This window comes from Myxocyprinus asiaticus, chromosome 18 (assembly GCF_019703515.2).
Source record: "Myxocyprinus asiaticus isolate MX2 ecotype Aquarium Trade chromosome 18, UBuf_Myxa_2, whole genome shotgun sequence".
Taxonomy (NCBI): domain Eukaryota; kingdom Metazoa; phylum Chordata; class Actinopteri; order Cypriniformes; family Catostomidae; genus Myxocyprinus; species Myxocyprinus asiaticus.
In genome coordinates this window covers 12730776-12750508 of record NC_059361.1, presented here as the reverse complement: position 1 = coordinate 12750508, position 19733 = coordinate 12730776, and the positions used below count along the sequence as shown (strand labels likewise).

The following is a 19733-nucleotide window of genomic DNA, read 5'->3' as shown; positions in this document are numbered from 1 at the left end:
TACTCTGGGCACCTCGCTTTCCACCCCGTAAAAGAACATCCAGACCAAGCAGAGAGGTCAGATCTGGTTCATGAGCTTATGAGGGACACGACTGGGGCACGGTTAAACGGAGCTACATTTATTCGTTGAAGAACTGTAGCCTATACCTTTCATCCCTCCAGAGGTTACAAAAATAGTTTTTTTATTGACTGCACAGGCCTTCATTTCCATATTTGACTTCAGAATTTTGACTAAAGATGGCAGTAAAACAGTAATAGTCTAATAATAATAATAATAATAATAATAATAATAATAATAATAATGTATTTACAATATACACACAATAATTCAGTTTCACACATTATTGCTCTCCTATTTCCCTTCTTTTTCTTTCGTTTGAATTTCTTCATATAGGCTACTGTAGGCCTGTATATATATTTTGTTTTAAAGAGATACGTGCATTAGTGAAGTTAATCTAAGCTCAGCCCCCTTCACGTTCCTGCTAAGACCAGCCACATATTGAAACACTTTTCGCTTTAATAAGTGTAGCTTAAAGAGTCTCGGGTGAAAGAGCACCTCGGGGACGGTGTCTTTTGCATTTCCTTCAGAGTGCAATTACAGAGCAGGCTGCCACTAGCATTATTTAAAATTCCACAACAGCTCATAAACACAATGAAAATAACTGATTACCATATCAAAACACAAGCAAGACAAAGTGCGCCAAACGTTGAAGAACTTTGTTTCTCATAAATGATCCTGCTTTGTGCAATAACAACTGACACGTTGCCAACAAATCGAGAGTTAAAGATGTACTGCTCTGCTATCCTTCTTTGGAGGTTTGGTCGTAAAATGTGAGAAGTTATCAACAATTGCAGAATAGTAAACAGTTAATAACCATTGCAGTCTGGTGTAGCCTACATAAATGAACTTTTCAGTGGTTAGGGCTCGGGTTTATCAGAAAGACCTGTCTTGACAACCAGGGTAGCCCATTTTCCCGAAACACTTGATCAGTGTGAGACCACATTTCTTTTCCATCAATGCATATCAATTTGTGTATCTAGCTGTAAAGCAACAATATTCGATGCCATTTACATACATAATTATGTGTAACCCCGGTAACAAATTTTACTTGAGATTGAATAGCCTACAGTATTTCTGAAAGAAATTTGTAGAAGGATGATGGAATAGTAGCCTAAATGACAAAAGTCATACACACAAACACAGCATGGAAACTGAAAAGCGTTCAGCTGTTGTCTGTGATCGCGATAAGAAACGAGATTTCCCAGTTTGGGTACCTGAACATACTGACCGTATCGAATAAATCACGAGTCTTAAATGAGCTTAATTTATATTCGCATGGAACCTCGTGTGCTAGACCTCGGGCTCTTGCGGGCGAGAGCTGGACTCGGCTCATAAACTTTCCCAAATGCATCCAATTCTAAACGGTAAAAGAGCATAGAATTCCGCATCTGTTGCCAATTAAGTGACTGGAAGCTCAAGAGGACTGTTAAATAACTGCATCGGTTCTTCTCCGATGAGGACCGTGAGCCTCTAGTGTTACATTTGGAGCCTCGTACCTAATGAGAACGTGTTATCCATCCAATTACATATCCTTCTCGACTGTCAGCACGCTCGAATCGAGCAAAGAAGCGAAAGAGCAAATAAGGTACTCCGAACCATTCGCAACCATTCGCAAATGAAAAGCACGAAGCAGCGTCGATTGTGGAGCGACAACAACGGCGTAAACAACTGGGAAGAAAAACAACTTACTGCAGGTAAAACAGATGCAACTCGCCCAAGCAAGTTCACCCTCTGCTGTGCATAAACTCATAGCATACCCATTGCCCATACTCACCTGTCTTGTCACTCGTTACTCTTAAATTCAACAGTTGAACCAGTCTATATTAATTAGTCCCGTATGAGAAAGTGGTTATCATGGATAAGTGTGAGTTATCTAGAAGAGGCGTACATGTGTGGATGAGAGGAGGGATGTATGAATGGAGAAAGAAAAAGAGGCGGCTTGCTGACCAATGAGAGAGCACGGACTCACCCCGCATGCAACTGCACATCCACTGAACCATGAAATAAGGGAAATCAGACTGAAATGAGAACAGCACCATAAAAGAGAAGGAGAGAGGGAGACAGCGTGAAGCTCTTTTGCTTGCAGGTGGACATTCAAGTTGAAGAAACCCTAAAAATGTATTTTTAAGCAATAAGCACCATAGAAGATTCAACTACTGTAACCTATCTTTTAGTGCCTATTCGTTAAACATACATTTTCAGAGTTGCATTTGTTTATTTATTTATTTTTATTATATGAACATACAGAGCACAACAATTTAATTCAAGAAGCCTGTAGTTTGACACATCTCTTTTGGCGTCCTGTAATATAAGCGTTCTGTCTTAAAAGCAAGACAGTGGAAACAGTAGTTTATTTTATTTTATTTCATATTTTGCTATTTTAATTCTATTCTATTCTAATCTATGCTATGCTATTATACTATAATATATATTTATATATATGTATGATATTTTATTTAATATTTTGTTGACTATTGTTGACTATTGGCTATTTTATTTTAATTTATTTTGTGTTGTGTTGTTGTGATGGCTCCCCGTGGAATCACCATCACACCAGGATGAACGCACTCAATGTGGGCGCGTGTCATATCCACTCGTCTCCTGAGAGCATCTCTTTCCTGTTAGGTTGACCCTGCTCACTTCACTAACTCCATTTCCTCTACCCGAAAACTCCATCAAAGAAACATCGGCAGGTTTACAGTGGGGAAAGCTGCTGGTGCATAACGTTTGACTGGAACCAAACACTTAGTTGGCTCCAAATAGATCTAAATTGAAGGCGGGTCAATTAGGTTAGGTTTAGGTTAGGTTTTGTCACGCCTAATTTAGGTGTGCAAAACTGATGTCTGAGTGATCTTAAAGTTGTTTATATATATATATATATATATATATATATATATATATATATATATATATATATATATATATATATATATAAGGTATTACATTGTTAATTGGTTGACATTTTAGATTAGGGTTAATATTAACTGTTTAAGTATGCCTACATAATACTAAAGAATACTCATTTACAACACAAAATGAGCAACATATGTACTGTGGAGATGCTTGTGTTTTCTATAGTTATAACTATTATAATCAATAATTACACATGTAAGGGGCAACATGGAGGCTTAAAAAGGGTTACCATACATCTTAAGAATCATATGTGTTTTTTTCTTATGGCTTTTCATGTAATAATTTCGTTACAGGCCATGACCCCAAAACTAGATTGAAAATTCAAGTTAAAGGGATAGTTCACCCAAAAATGAAAAATCTCTCATCATTTACTCACCCTTATTCCATACCACATATACCACATGACTTTCTTTCTTCTGCAGAACACAAACAAAATTTTTAGTATAATATCTCGGCTCTGTTGGTCTTTTCATTGAAAGTGAATGGTGGCCAGAAATCTGAAGGTCCAAAAAGCAGATATAAGCAGCATAAAAGTAATCCATAAGACTCCAGTGCTTAAATTAATATCTTCAAAGGATGATTGGTGTGGGTGAGAAACAGATCAATATTTAAGTCCTGTTTTATTAAAACGCTACTTCACTTTTACTTTCACATCTGAAAGTCATATGTGGCGCCTGTTTAGTTTTACTTTTACACCTAAAAGTGAAAGTGAAAGTGGAGATTTATGGTATTAAAAAAAAAAAGGACTTATATTGATCTGTTTCTTACTCACACCTACCATATAGCATTTGAAGATGGATTTAACCACTGGAGTTTTATGGATTACTTTATGCTGCTTTTATCTGCTTTTTGGACCTTAAGATTTCTGGCCACCATTCACTTGCTTTGAAAGGACCAACATAGCTGAGATATTCTTCTAAATATCTTTGTTTATGTTATGCAGAAGAAAGAAAGTCATACACATCTAGGATGGCATGGGGGTGAGTAAATGATGAGAGATTTTTCTTTTTTGGGTGAACTATCACTTTAAGAAATATTTTGTCTTTAAATCTTATGTGCAGAAGTCTCTGAACCTAGCTGAATGAAGTAAACCTAAGTAAACTCTGACATAAAGAGCTGAACAGTATTTTGAATAGCACACATCTTCCCCGTAAGATCACATAAATTCTTTTGAACAATAGCAGGAAATTGCCACCTTAGCTAGAACGGAAACATATCTAGAGGCAACCATTGCTGTCTGTTATGATTGACTGCAATTTGCATGTAAAATGCAAAAGCATAATACAGTCTTGTAACCTACATGGAAAAGTATTTTTATGCATTATTATTATTATATTATTCTTATTTATTTATTTTCTTTGCATTTTTTCTCTAGTCCATCTCAACTGAGTATTATTCCTGGCATCTAACAGATGTCTGGTCTAAGGACATATCATGGTTGTATGACGCACTTCCATCCAAATGCCTTCTGATGGGAGTGCCGAAAAATAAACAACAGTGTGACTGTTAGTTTTCAGAAACTAGATTTGTTCCTCTCCATTGTTTTGTTTCTTTAAAGCTGTTACTGTACACTGAAAAAAAAAATAACAAAAAAAATAAAATAAATAAAATAAAATCGCTGGTTTTACCTAATTCAATTGTGGACATCGGTTCCACACAATGAAAATGAGTTTCCTTAATATAAAATGTAAATGTAGGCTTTACTCAAATATTTTGTGTTGAATAGACCCAAAGGAATTGAGTTAAACTCACTTAAATTTGATTAGTCCAAATAACTCCAATGAACTTTGCAGCTTGCTATGAGCTAGCAACAATCTCTCTCTCTCTCTCTCTCTCTCTCTCTCTCTCTCTCTCTCTCTCTCTCTCTCTCTCTCTCTCTCTCTCTCTCTCATATATATATATATATATATGTGTGTGTGTGTATATATTTGTTTTCTTTAACAAGGATGGTGCTGCTGAGGATTTACACTGATCCTCAATCAGCCTTTATGCTGATGACCCCTCAGTCTTTGCTTCATGACAAAAGCTAAATAAAATTTTATATTCAGCATGGTAAATCACCCATCCTCAATCTAACCATTAGCTCCACTCTTCTCCACAATGGTAACCTCCAAAAAAATCCACCAACACAGAAACTTCTCTAAATACCAACATAACAGAACTTTAAATACTAACAAGTCTCCTACTTGTTTCATTTTGTGTATAAATACATTAAAATAACTACATAAAAATTGTACTCTCCCAATCCAGTCTCATGCAAAGCATGCTAGGTAATGTAAATTCCCTGCCTGTTTTCAGCAATACTTTGATGCAACAAATATTATTCACATTGTTCCAACACAGCTGGATTAATTAAACATAGATGGATTGTACACAATGAAATTAAGTTAAGACCAAATGCTAAATAAATGTGTTGGATTAACTAATTTGAATTAAGTAAATTAAGCAAGCAGTAACAAATTATGTTGAGTGAAGACTTCTAATCCGTTAGAAGTCTGAATCCATTTAATCATTTCATACCTATGTAATCTTATCACTTTTTAATGACTGCGTTGAATTTTACTTGGACTTCACGCAATATGATTATGTTCTCATCTCCAACATAAATGTATTAAGTTGATTTTAAGTGTACTGGTTTAGTATTGTCAGTAGAGCTGCTTTCCATTTTTTTTCAGAGTACTCACATCAAGTAAGCCATTCTGAGCCCAGTAATTAGTGAACTAAGTGATCTAGACAAACTAACAAGCATATGTGCATTTTCACAAAGAATGTGTAAACAAAGACATTCAATCATGATTTATACTGTTCTCAATAATAATGCCAAATGTCCAGTCTTGATTAAAGTGGTAGTTCACCTAAAAATAAAAAAATTCTGTGATTATTACTTACCCATCCTTATGTTGTACCAAACTTGTATGACTTTCTTTCTTCCAAAGACCACATATGATGTTGGGCAGAATGTTAGGGACTGACAGATTCACCATTCACTATCAACATTCTTCAGAATTTCTCCTATTTCTATTTCTATTTTTTTTTTTTTTTTAACCATTGAAGCAAATTTTAAGCTAACAACCAATAGTGAAACAGATATAAACGATGGGTCAGAACCCTCCAGTGTAGCATTTTAGGCATCTTATTAACGTGACTGTTTACATTGTTTACCTCACTTGGTTTTGTCACTTTTCAATACACATTTATGCATTTTTTTCAGGATTGACTTATGTTTTAGCAATAAAAGGATAAAGGGGTTCAGAAACAGCAAAAAGCAAAACTAAAAAGGGAAGATTTGAACCAGATTCATATGAACAGGGTTAAACATGATTTGTCTCTTATGGGACTGGCATCTCACAAGCAGAATTCCTGTGTCCCATCTATGACCAGACCCTGTGGCTGGTGTTAACACTAGAGACTTATCTCAAAAGTCTAACCCCACCTCCCGGGGGACCTCTCTAATATCTGGCTATTTAGGAATATGCAGAAACATACAGACATGTCTGATTACATCGAATACGTAGTACTGAAGGCTTGGAACCTCCAGTGTGTAATGTCTTATTTATTTAACTGGAGGAGCAAGAGGGCAGTAGAGATGAAGAGGAGATGGAGATAGCTCATTTTCCACATCTCTCTGTTTTCTCAGGGGAGATGGGTAAATGAGATGCCGGCACCAGTAAAGGCAGGGCAGCAGCTCTTTTCACGCTAACCCCGTCAACGCCCATACGCAATGGGATAAACCCAGGGGCTTAGGCAAACTCAAGCACAGTCGTACTCAAAGAAAGAATGCCTTACTATTGCCATAATTGCTTAATGTTGGTAATTTCAGCACTGTTTAGGATTTGATGAAATCCAACGTTCTGCAAAATAGTTTGACTTGAACTCGAGTCTAATAACGCTCCATTAGCTCAAAACTTAATCAAAACTCATATGAGCATAGAGAATAACTATGGAGTTCTAATCTGGGACTCCTGGAGAGAGTTCTTGAGTAGATCTCTCTCCTTTTGGGGGGTGAAAGAATTACGCAGGAGGCCCAAAAAACCTCACTTAGGTTTCATGTGCTAGGCGTGAACCCTCTAGATTCATGGTTTGTAATATGAATTCACAGACAGGTGAAACCAGACCTGGAAAATTATCTCTATGCAAACAGCAGGCTACGCATGTGTTTCATTAGAATTTGCAAAGGGAAATTAAACCACTTTGGTCAGTTTATAAGAGAGCATTCATAAAGGTAAGGCCAGTAAAGGTGCTGAACTTCCTAATAGGATGCCACTCATCACAGCTGTTAGCTCAACAGATGACTTCATACTGGTGTCAAACATCTGGTAAAATCAGACCAAATGCTATATCTTTCAGAGAGGTTTGTTTTTAGACCTACAGAGAGCACGCGTTCATCCTACAGAGTTAATGACTATAAAGTGAACTTACCAAATCTTTGCTCCAAATTATAGTAGATCACATCCTTAAAGGGATAGTTAAACAAAATATAAATAAATTCTGTCATTATTTACATTATTTACAAAGACAAAGGAGATATTTTAAAGATGTTCCTTTCACTGATTTCCATACAATAGCAGTTGATAGTGACTAACTTTAAAGCTTTTAAAAACACCCAAAAGTCATAAAAGTAGGCCATGTGACTCGTGCATCATATTCCAAGTCTTCTGAAGTTATCACTTTTTTATGATAAACAGACCTAAATGTATATGAATATTCCGGGTTCAATACAAGTTAAGCTCAATCAACAGCATTTGTGACATAATGTTAATTACCACAAAAATTAATTTCGACTCGGAAAAAAAAGAAGAAAAAAATCACATTTACAGTGAGGCACTTACAATGGAAGTGAATGGGGCCAATTTTTTGAGGGTTTAGAGGCAGAAATGTAAAGTTTATAATTTTATAAAAGCACTTACATTAATTCTTCTGTTAAAACTCATGTATTATTTGAGCTGTAAAGTTGTTTAGATCTTTTACAGTCATTTTAGGGTTTTAGGGTTTGTTGACAGTACATCGTCATGGCAATGAAATTGAACAATGTAATGTAAATAAGTGTCTCACTTTAACCCAGATTTTTGCTTTTTTAAAAAAAATGAGGGATGAGTTTTTATTTATTTTTATTTTTATGGTAATTAATATTGTTCCACAAATGCTGTCGATTGAGCTTAACTTGTTTTGAACCCGGAATATTCCTTTAAGACGGTTTTCACTCTTGAATCCAATCATTGTAAATAGAGCACAAATTAAAAATGGTGACATGTCAGTTACTTCAAACCTCATTGGTTCTTCAAACCAATTTGCCTGTTCATCATGCAAAGTAATCGTATGCCTTCAGAAGACTTGGAATATGATGCACAAGTCACATGGACTACTTCTATGAAACTTTTGGAAGTTTTTTTTTTAGCGTTAAAGTGAGTCACTATAAACTACTATTGTATTGAAATCAGCAAATGGAACATCCTTTAAATTATTTCCTTTTGGGTTCAGCAGAAGGGAGAAAATATGTATCTTGGTGAATTTCCCTCATGATTTTTTGTCCTACTGTATGCATGGCACACTGGTTCATTCTTTGGTTATCTCTTTTAGCACATCCTTATGTATTTAATTCTCAATTTCTCTCGCTCAAACTATTTAACTATTAAAAAAAAAAAAAAAATACATACATATATTTTTCACTCGCTATGCTTTACAGTGCTTCAAGTCAGATGTCACCTTTATTCACAGTATCTATTCTTATTTCACACTCCAGCCCTCAGTGAAACTTCAGGGTGTTCAACTTAGCTTCTCTGACAAGCCAGGTGAAATAAAGCCCTGAGGAAGAAAAATAATCCCTCAGTGGAAAACAGCAAGTTGAGGCATTTGACTGCACACCTCGTCTGAGTACATTTAAAATCATCTCTTCTCAATAAATCCTCTGACCACTCATCATTCAGCAGACTTTTAGTGGGCCCTTAAAGAAAAGCAGCAACTGAAATGAATACGCTGTCACCTCTCATTTCTGTCCACAGCCAGGCCCTGTGAGAGCCAACACCCCCCCCCCAGACATGTCTGACAGCCTGAATCGCTCACCAGACTGCAAAACTCATTCATCTGTGGCCTCTTATGGTCAAATCTGGATCCAATAAAGCAGGATACTATTGATCCCTTGTCTCACTGCAGCTTGCTGTGGCAGTTCTTCACCACTAGGGGGATCTCTTATCCAGGTTTGGGGCAGGAAAATGAGAACGACAGGACATAAATGTGCAGTGAGCTACTTTTGAATGAGTTCAGTTATTTATGTGTGAGAATATTTCAACCAGAGATTTATGCAGCTCTCTTTGATTGATATGAGTTTACATGAGTGACATTCTAGCACATACTGTATATTTGTAATCTGCCACAATGACAAAACTACATACTATTAAACGAGGTTGACGAAACCACCTTCATCAGTCTCTAGACATCTGGTCACATCTCAACATGTGAACACATTTATTTTATGCATGTGTTACTGAAAACTTGCAGGGTACACATGTGACCACATTTAAAATCTAGGATAAAAAATTTAAATCTTTTAAGCTCAGAAATAAATAGAAGGATTTAGCATTTTTAAAAAAAAAAAAAAAAAAAGAAAGAAAAAAAAGAAAGAGAAAACTAAAAGTAAAATTAGAATGAAAAATTAATTTATCTTCAGTTTATCATTTCCTTTCCCCCCCACAATTGCCTATTAGTAAAACAAACGTAACACTATTATTATAGCCTATTAGTAACATAATCATATCACTTTATTGTTTGCAATTTCCTATTGGGTCTTAAGAACAGTTTAACTGTAATTTCCCCTGATTAAAATTGTGACCAAAAACAACTTAAAACAAACAAACAAACAAACACAAACATATAAAAAGATAATACACCGATCAGCCACAACATTAAAACCACCTGCCTGATATTATGTAAGTCCCCCTCGTGCTGCCAAAACAGCGCCAACCCACATCTCAGAAATGCTATTCTTCTCACCACAATTGTACAGAGCGGTTATCTGAGTTACCGTAGACTTTGTCAGTTAAAACCAGTCTGGCCATTCTCTGTTGACCTCTCTCATCAACAAGGCATTTCCATCCACAGAACAGCTGCTCACTGGATGTTTTTCTGTTTTTGGCACCATTCGGAGTAATTTCTAGAGACTGTTGTGCGTGAAAATTCCAGGAGATCAGCAGTTACAGAAATACTCAAACCAGCCCATCTGGCCCAACAATCATGCCACGGTCCAAATCACTGACATCACATTTTTTTCCCCATTCTGATGGCTGATGAGAACATTAACTAAAGCTCCTGACCAGTATCTGCATGATGTTATGCACTGCTGTCACACAATTGGCTGATTAGATGATCGCATGGATGATTGTTGGTGCCAGACAGGCTGGTTTGAGTGTTTCTGTAACTGCTGATCTCCAGGGATGGAAACGCATTGTTGATGAGTGAGGTCAACAGAGAATGGCCAGGCTAGTTTGAACTGACAATGTCTTCGGTCACTCAGATAACTGCTCTGTACAATTGTGGTGAGAAGAATAGCATCTCAGAATGCTATTCTGAGATGCGGGTTGGCACTGTTTTGGCGGCACGAAGGGGTTAGGGTTAGGGTTACCTACACAATATTAGGCAGGTGGTTTTAATGTTGTGGCTGATCGGTATACATACAAATGTGCCCACTTAACTGGGGGAAATTATTTATTTACTTATTTATTTTGGATAAATGGGTTAAATTAGAAAAGACTGCAAAATACAAATATTTTCAGTAGTGGTCTTAGATTTTTGGACCCCGCTCTATGTCAGTAAATGTAGCCTACTTAATCAACAGTGTCAGGGATACAGGAAACATATTTTATGAGCTGCTAGACTTTCAGCTTTCAAATGAATTCCCATAATCTATTTTCATTTCGCAAGGCACTTTTTGATGTGCTTGTATGTACAGATACTTGTGAGGCACAAATTGAACCCCCCACCACTTGTTCCCTGGGGCAACAAACAAACTTGTGAAACAGAAAACAGACCTAGCCACACACAAATGCTCAGTTTGCCTGATGCTTTGGGGTTTGCTGATTTTTTTAGTGAAATAAATACCTAAAAATAAAAGGTTAAAAACACAACACTGAATGTCTGTCGGAAAGTATGAAAGTTGGAGAGCCAACTTCAAAAGAAATGGAAGACACAGGGAGTTGGCCTAAAATTGTGTGCGTAAGTGACTGCAGGGGCACCGCTGGCAAAAACCGCAACATTCTTCCCCTTCCTTAAAGGGACAGAGCAGTTTCTATGGGTACGTGCCAAACTTACGCACAACATTAGATTAGCATCTGAACATGGTCCTCTGTATGGTGCTGTCTTAATGTTTACATATGCTTAACACTTACTATCTAAACAACTGGGCGTGACATGTTGTTCAGTGGTATTATACATTACCCATTTTATCTTCCTTGTCTATCATAAATTAATCTTCCAAAAAACTTTAGGTTGTGCAATAATTTCCAATGACTGATAGAGGGCAGAATTGAGCTATGTAAGAGACCGAACACATAACTAAGGCATCACAGTCTCTCAAATACTACAATCTATTTTATAAACCCAAAGCTTTTTTTTTTTTTTTTTTTTTAAAGTAATAAATAAATATATAAATCAGCGTTTGATTCAAAATGTGAGGTTTTACGGTATGTGTTGCAGAATTCATTTTTGTGAAATGTATTATTGTACTGATAAAATTGCTTTATGCTTATTTTCTTCTGAAGTCTTTTAATATTTTATGCTTTTATCTTTTTTTTTTTTTTTTACAATTATTTTAAAATTATAGACAATAGTGTAATTACAAATATATATATATATATATATATATATATATATATATATATATATATATATATATATATATATATATATATATATATATATATATATATATTTGATACCATTTAATGTTCCATTTTGTTCCTTGGAATATTTTTATCAAGCTCTGTCTTAAACACTTATACACAACTGATAACATCTAGAATTTGGGGAGGGGAAGTCAAAAGAGACATGTACACATAGACAAACACACAAAGATACACCTAGAGACAACGACAAACACTGCACCCACACAGTCACATACATGCAAACAAGCAGTCCCTTAGCTGCACTGACACACATTCTATCACACAAACACCTGTATCTTCATTTATCTTTTACCTACATCTTGTTACAATATAGACTGAGAGAACTTCTAGGCTCTGCAATAATTTTTGGAATATCATGTACTTTCATTATAAGCCTATATGTATGATCATTTATAAAATACATTTTAAATAAATGAGCAGAGCAGACAGAGGCTGATAATGCAAGCAAAGATGTAGGAGTGTTGAGACAAGAGGCTGGTGAGTATTTTGAATTGGATGCACTGATTTGAGCTCAGATTAAATATAGGACAGGAACTAACCATATTCACAAGACAGCAGATAAGAGCAAAAATAGTTTTAATCACCAGAAAAGGAGAGGGAGAGAGAGGCACAAAACAAGAATAGAGGAGGGAGTAGAGCTCAGTTCATTTCCTCACTGAATATCAGACTACAGGATGGACGCTACATCCTTAAAACATCAAACACATCTAAAAATGCTCCTGTTGTTTTGTGGTAGGGGTAGTTTGTGTGTGTGTCTATGGCCATGCTATTGTCTGGTTGGCTGTAAAAGCACACATCAATAAGCGCACTAGCATTTTTATTTGTGTGTGTTTGCGCGTGTGTGTCTTTTGAGAATCTGGGAGTTCCTCCAGTCTAGGCTGAAATTTGATGGGAAAGTGGGCTGATTATTTATGTGGCTATAATCTAACCCATTTCAGCTGCACCCAGATCCTCTCTATCTCGCTCAAGTCTGCCATCAATTACTATCAGGAAACAGCAAATACAGCCTTTAAGATGGTGTGTGGGTTATGACACTCGGCTATATCTGATCTTACATCTTGATGCTAGTTGCAACACCTGAAAGACATTGTGGAAACTGATGGATGTGCTTAATGGTCATTAACCCTCCTATGGTATTTGGTCATTTTTTGACCTAAATAAATGTTCATCATTTAATAAAAAATGGTTTCATTTATCTGACCAGTACATGACTTGGTGACATTTCCTCCATTTGCCACCTGAACATGAAAAAAAAAAAAAAAAAGGAAAACCTTTGGTATTCGTGGTCAAAATTGACCACCCATTGAAAATGAATAGGAAAGACCAAAAACACACACACACACACACACACACACACACACACACACACACACACACACACACACACACATATATATATATATACATATATATATATATTTATCTGTCACATATAATCAATAAATTAGACACAATGCAGAAAAAAACAGACAGAAATTACAGAGTGAGAATCTAAAACATCCTCAGTGCAAAACATACAGACCCACTCATATACAAACACACTTACACACAAACACACACACACACACACACACACACACACACACACACACACACACGCACACACACACACACGCACACACACACACAAATGTACTGGTGAGACTATAACAAAGAGCTTTTTTTTTTTTACATTTGTCAAAAAAATAAAAAAAATAATATAAAAGTCACAATGCTAAACACTCACACTCAGAAATGAAGGGGTAAGAGGATAACACACTCACAATGAAGAATACACACACACACACACACACACACACACACACACACACAGAACCAGGGCATAAATAAGTGGAGCTCTACAGCCATATTTTGGTCATTGTTGGCTTTACAAGTTATCTGTTGTTTTCCAGCTGATGAAAGCAATCTGACACACACACACATATGCATGTTTGCAAAATTAATTTTTACTATAGAAAGTTTGAAATTGCAAAATATTTGCTCTGGTTCTTCTGTTTTATATTCTGACTGAATTTTCAGAATTTTGCAGTTAATTTCTGTTTCTTGATGTTCATTTTCATGACATTATTATGTATTTACTTTGAGTTAATAATGTTTATGTTTGAAATAAATTATTTGTAGAAAAATGCTTATTCAATGTCTTTTGTAACAACATGGTCAGGTTTGATTGCAAGCATAATGACATTAACAGCAAAAACTTAAAGAATAAATTAAAAAAATGCTAAACTTTGTCAAATAATAGTTTCATAAGGTCTATATATATATATATATATATATATATATATATATATATACAAATCCATATACTGTAAAAAAAAATATAAAATTAGGTTACAACAAGCCATCAGAATTGTCATCATCCAAAAAAAAAAAAAAAAGGGTTACACATCTGACACTTCCTGTCAAAAATGACTGTAAATACCAAAGCGAGGTATTTTTAATACCATAGGAAGGTTAAATATTTCATCATAGCTGAAGGAGAAATTGGAATCAGGAAAACATAATCACACAGGAAACTGACATTTTGCTTCTGAACGTTCAAGTCCATCAGACATTTTTGCCATCAAACATTTTTTCATCAATTTATGATCATGTATCCCTATAGCGCAACCTGAGAGACCCAGGTTCTGTTTCCATAGGAACTAGGAAGTAATTCTGTTCACGCAAGCCACACAGTTGTGTGGGACCTCGGACATCTGGGGGGTCACAGTCAGAAAGTTGAGCAAAATGCTCAAGGGGTGACAGGTGACACGTTGTTTTGGGTTCACATATGGTAATGCTGTTTTCAATGGTTGCAGAGCGGTTCGTGTGCATTGTGAAGGCAAAGTGCTGCAGGTTCACCCATTTGTACAATTCCAAACATTTGAAACCACTTAAAGTTTACATTATACAAATCTAAAAACATGACACAGTGTCACAGAAATGTAAGAGGAGACAGCGTTTCACCAGATTTATAAGGAGAAACATTATAAACTGTGAAATACATACTGACACTGCAGTGCACTATCAACATTCTGTCAAAACAAAAGCTACAGGTGAAGGTGAAGTAAATATGACAGAAGACAGACATGGCTTTTTTTTTTTTTTTTTTTTTTTCTTTTTTGCTGTTTTGGTGCATATAAGTTGTATTCATAATATTATAAATTAAATACCATTCATTCTTGTGTTCATTTAGTGGAAAAACTGGAAAACATGCATTCATTATCTTTGTTTTTTATTAAACATTTTTAATGTACTTGGCTACAAGGGCTTTTAGAAATGATTTTGAAATTATGGTATAAAATCACGTTTATGTAATTTCCCCTAGTTGTGGGCCGAAAGGGGGCCTCCAGCTGGACGGTCACCTGGGGCCTCGAAAATCATAACCCCTCCCCTGCTCAAACTGTATGGCTTCTTGAGAGGTGTGATATTACTGTTCTAAGCATTCAGAAGTTTTGCATGCCAAAAAATAAAAAATGGAGGAAAAAAATTCTATAGACTTTGAAGGAGGGACCTGAGCCATAACTAGAGACAAGAAAATCATAGGTCCCAATTAAACAGTTCAGTAAACAGACACCGATGTTGTGTTGATAGTATGAAGAGTTTTGAAAATGTATACTAGGTATTGAAAGCATGTAACCAACTGTAAAAAAACTGTAACATACAGTTTCGGTGATGGAATTTCAAACAGATAGCGTTCGATCAAATGAAAAGCTAGGTGTAAATGCACCCAAATCACATTGTGATCAGATCACTTGAAAGATGTAAATGCTAATGTGTTTTTGTATCCACAACTATGCAAGAAATATGTGATATGTACAGTAAGTGCCATTTCCATTTTGCATGTGCAAATGTGATTGTATTTCTTTCTGATCACACTGAGATGCATTTGAATGCAAGGTGTAAATCCAGCTAAAGAATATCTAGATACTATCCAGATATGAAATGCAAGGTAATGCCAGGAGTAACGGGGTCCAAATAAACTTGAGAGTGGGCTCCTTTGGCTTGGGCCAGTAAGTAACCCAGAACAACCTAGCAAACACCTAGTAATGTACTAGCAAGCAAATAGAACACCAGCCTGATCTCATGAAAATGTGACTGTGGTGACATTTTTGCTACATGACATTACGTTGTCTCTTACAAATATTGCTGCATATCTGAGTTAAACAAAAAAGAGAGTTACATTTTCTCCTAAACAGATGAGGATTTTGAGGTTAATGCTCTATCTATGCAAACCTACTTCCCTACCTTAAAACTTAAACCTAACCGATAGTGTCATAAAAAACAAATATGACATGAAAAATGCAATTGCTGAAGCAACCACATACTTTTGTGGTGCTTCTATGACACTTTCATCCCACATTTTCTATGCCATTTTAGTCAGAGTAAAATGGATTAAGATTAATGAATATGACATGACAGAATACTGTGCAAATCAGAGAGCTAAATTGAATGTAAAGCTTTGGAACTGTTTGTCTCTTACCCATTTGGTGACTTTTCTAATTTGTTCAGAAAGCTATGCTATAAAAAACAGAAACCGTGACAGCTGGAGTCACTCAAGTCTTACCATACCCCATCAGTAAACACACGAAACAGGCTATTTTAAGGACATCACTCTCACAAACCACACGCACACACATTGGTGCAGCTATCCTTGTGGGGATTCTCCACAGACAAAATTATTTTTATACTGTACAAACTATAGATTCTATCCCCTAACCCTAACCCTACCCCTAAACCTAACCCTCACAAAAAACTTTCTTTATTTTTGAATAAAATAAATTAATAATAATAAAAAAAAAAACATTGTTTAATATGTTTTTTTAAGCGATTTGAATTATGGGGACACTAGAAATGTCCTCATAAACCACATTTATAGCATACTACTCTTGTAATTACCAGTTTGTAACCTAAAAATCAGTTTGTCCTTGTAAACCACCCAACCAAACAACTATTTTCTCCTAATTGCAGTATGTCTGTCTGTGTGTGTGCGTGTGTGTGTGTGTGTGTGTGTGTGTGTGTGTGTGTGTGTGTGTGTGTGTTCTAAATGTCCGATTTTGCACTAATGAAGAGAAGTTCTGGGTGCTGTTGGATGATGAGGCTTGTTTGTATTGGACTAGTCCCAGTATCTTATCAAAACCTTCCAAGTTCCTTCTTTGGATATTTCCCTCATTTTTAATCTTATTTTCCCACTTTCCAACTAATCTGCTCCACTGGCACATTTTAAACCTTGCAGTGATTCATCTCCATGAAGCTACATTATGAGGCGAAACACCTGTATAATGCAAAGTTGCAAACTTACTGCTGTAGACGTCGGGTAAATGTTGTATGTATGCTGTTTACCAAGAACAATACTTTATACTGCACTTTAAAAATTAAAAGATACTCAAGTTCCTCACATGCCACAATGGCAGAACCAGCAGGAAATGGAAAACCTGGAGTGGATCCGGAGTGGAGTGATTATAGACTCACAGCAGTGCTATCAATATGTACAACAGCACACTTGCTTGTGTGATATTGCTTATGAATAACAGTACAATACGGTAACAGATATTTCCATAACATTGAACACAGCTAACACAGTGTCTTTACTTCAACAAGGGTTGAGTCACATTGACCTTCTCTTACTGTTGGCCAAGGTTCACACCTCCATGGAGTAAAACTGTATCCGATTGTGGTCAAAAGTCCTCACAGTCCGACATAGCGGCCGAGTGACACTCCCTGCTCCCAACACCCTGGTTGCTTCTGACAAACAATGCTCCTCAGAAGGAGTTCCGGCACATGTGTCCTGACGATGGAGGACAGCGGAGCTCTGACCCATTGCAAAGCCCTCTGGTAGGCAACAATCCAGTCCCTGTCCTTTCTGTTTCTAGAAACTTCTAGAAACTTGAAACATCTGGAGAAGGCTGAACATTTTCCAAGCCATCAAATACTGGGGATGTTTGTGTGACTTAGCAGGCCTATTTAGAGGCTGTTTGTACAACTCATAAAAGGAACTGGGGACTTAATTAATGATAATATCAAGGGCTAATGGTACTCCCTAAGAATACAGCTTCTCAGGGTGCAACAAAGTCACTGTTCTTAAGCTATTCTTGGAGTCACTCAGTACTTTTACATGCACTTTAAAACTTCAATTTAAGACATTAATACAGTAAAGGCCCTGATATACTTCCTACGAAATTGAAGAATGAATGGGTGTGACGTCATTTAGAACAAAATCTAGCCAAAAAGAAGGTGTTTTTGCATTTGTTTCGGTGGTTCGTAACAGCTCACCTGGGCAAAGTTTTAGGAAAATGTTTCTCCTGCAGCTAAACACCTTACTGCCATTGGTCCATGTCATCAGTAGGTGTGACCTGAAGCTCCACCAGTACCTTGAGGCCGACAGCTAATTGTATTTATGTTTTTCAGTCAGTCAAGATCAGTCAACATGAACACACAATGGCGTGCAGTTATTAGCAAGCTGGTGCAAATTTACCGACATCTGTATGATCGTTCGCATAGAGAAATTTATCAAGAACATTTCATGTATTTTTATTTTTTTTAATTGCTCTATGAAAGGAATCAAATCTACCAAAATACTCTCAAGTGCCCATTCACTCATGTACCATATGCAGCACACACACACACTGATACACAACTGTACAAACCCATTTTTTAATGTACAGAATGAGTGCAGCATTGAAGGGGACGTGGGCTGTTAAAGCTGCTGTAGTCTTGAGTTTATTTCACATCTGCCCAAAGTAAGATATGCCTCTTATCATCATTCTTTTGTTTAACACTAACACTCTTCTATACACTCATCTTTGCAGTAGTATCAGTGTCATCATAAATTACAATAACAGAGGGTAACGCATATCCACAATTTTCCAGAGCAATCACTGGGCAGCGCCATGATGATCTAGTTGCCTGTTTTCTGTTTCTGGTCTCGAGACGCAATGTAAAACTTACTGAAACGTGCAATTTAAGTGTTATTTGGAGTAAAAATGAATTTCACGCTCAACTTGTGCAATTGTTGGTTGTCATAATGTCACCGGTCCTACTCGACCTGCCCGAGTGGGATTTGAACCAGTGATCCCCGGCATGGGAGTCGGACGCGCTAGCAAGGAGGCTATAAAAGCTATGGCCTTTAGCCTCTGTCGCTAGCGCATCTCTTAAGGCCAGGAGAGTGAGGTTTACACACTGCACAGCTATCATCGGCACCATAGAGAACATGTTTTCTTACTTTTTCTACCAATGTAATAGTATTTGTGGATGAAAACACTGGAGACTGGAAATTGAAAATCGTGGAACACTTCTGCGTTCAGGAAAAACATGTTAGCGCATTAGTGTCATGAATTCAGAATGTAAACAAGATAACTGGCACATTTTTTACTGCATATATATAACTTTAAATCATCATCGAGTGGTTAAAGCAGCTTCTTTTACTGAGCTTATGTGAACTCTCCACATAGAATGAGGCATAAAGTTATTGATAACAGAGTTTAATCTCACATTATTATCTTGAGTGTCCTCATATTTAAATATACCTCTGAACGCCTCCCACAGCGGTGTGGCAGGTGTCTGAATGTTTGCAAACAGTACAATACTGTTGCTTGGCTGTTGCAAACTTCTTTTTATCCCTGAAGGAAGAATGCAGAAGAACGTCTCTGGAAATACAGTTGTGCAGTTGTGAAAACATGAGTGAGCAGGCAAAACACATTTATTTTATTTCTTATGGGATTCATATTCAACTGTAGGTTATAACAGAATGGCACAATCATAAAACAAAACATGGCAACAAAGAAAAAAATGAAATGACCCCTGTTCAAAAGTCTGCATACCCTTAGTTCTTAATACTGTGTATTGCCCCCTTTAGCATTAATGACAGCATGCAGTCTTTTGTAATAG

At 36.4% G+C, this 19733-nt stretch overlaps 1 protein-coding gene across 5 annotated transcripts in view; it reads right to left on the bottom strand.

The window, feature by feature from the left end:
- LOC127455943 (Friend leukemia integration 1 transcription factor-like) overlaps positions 1–1951 on the bottom strand; it is a 37777-nt gene extending 35826 nt beyond the window's left edge. For 4 of the 5 annotated variants that reach the window (XM_051724134.1, XM_051724136.1, XM_051724135.1 and 1 more), the window contains exon 1: positions 1835–1951. The gene's annotated coding sequence lies outside the window, so the exon portion shown is untranslated. The remainder of the gene's footprint in view (positions 1–1834) is intronic. The other variant, XM_051724140.1, reaches the window with a different exon arrangement.
- Positions 1952–19733: the final 17782 nt, after the last annotated feature.